Source organism: Phytophthora parasitica (assembly GCF_000247585.1).
Source record: "Phytophthora parasitica INRA-310 unplaced genomic scaffold supercont2.208, whole genome shotgun sequence".
NCBI lineage: Eukaryota > Oomycota > Peronosporomycetes > Peronosporales > Peronosporaceae > Phytophthora > Phytophthora nicotianae.
Window position 1 is genome coordinate 28,264 of NW_008649194.1, and position 554 is coordinate 28,817.

Sequence of the window (554 nt, forward strand, 5' to 3'; positions counted from 1 at the left end):
CGCAGATTCGGAACTATCTGATGAAGATCTTGGAATTGTGTATGACACTGCATTTGACTTTGAAGGCGATGAAGAAAAAGAAGCAGATAGTTTGTGGAAGCCAAATAAGTTTTTAACCGTCTTTGCAATAAGTCTCCAAGTGCCCACGTGATGAAGCATACTTAGACCACGTGACCTAATCAATTATTTTCGCTGAGACCAAACAAGACAGAGATCAGTGATAGTGATTACCTTTTTGCTCACGTATTTAACGCTATTTTTGAGCTCTCACTTGGTTAAAAAAAGGGACTCGGGGGTAGGGAACGGTCGAGGCATCGTTCGTATCGTACGAGACTTCTGTATACCGATAGATTGCAATCTTTTATAAAAGTGATTTGTATGTGTAATCAGAGGTGTTATCATCAAACACGGTTTTTAATGTAAACCACACAACATTACCTCCCTGTGAATTCCGCACTCGCGGACTCAAGATGGACGACGAGCAGCTCTTCGGCGAAGACACGGGACGTAGCTTCGTGTCGAGCCTGCTCTTCTTACCCACGCGGCTGGACGTA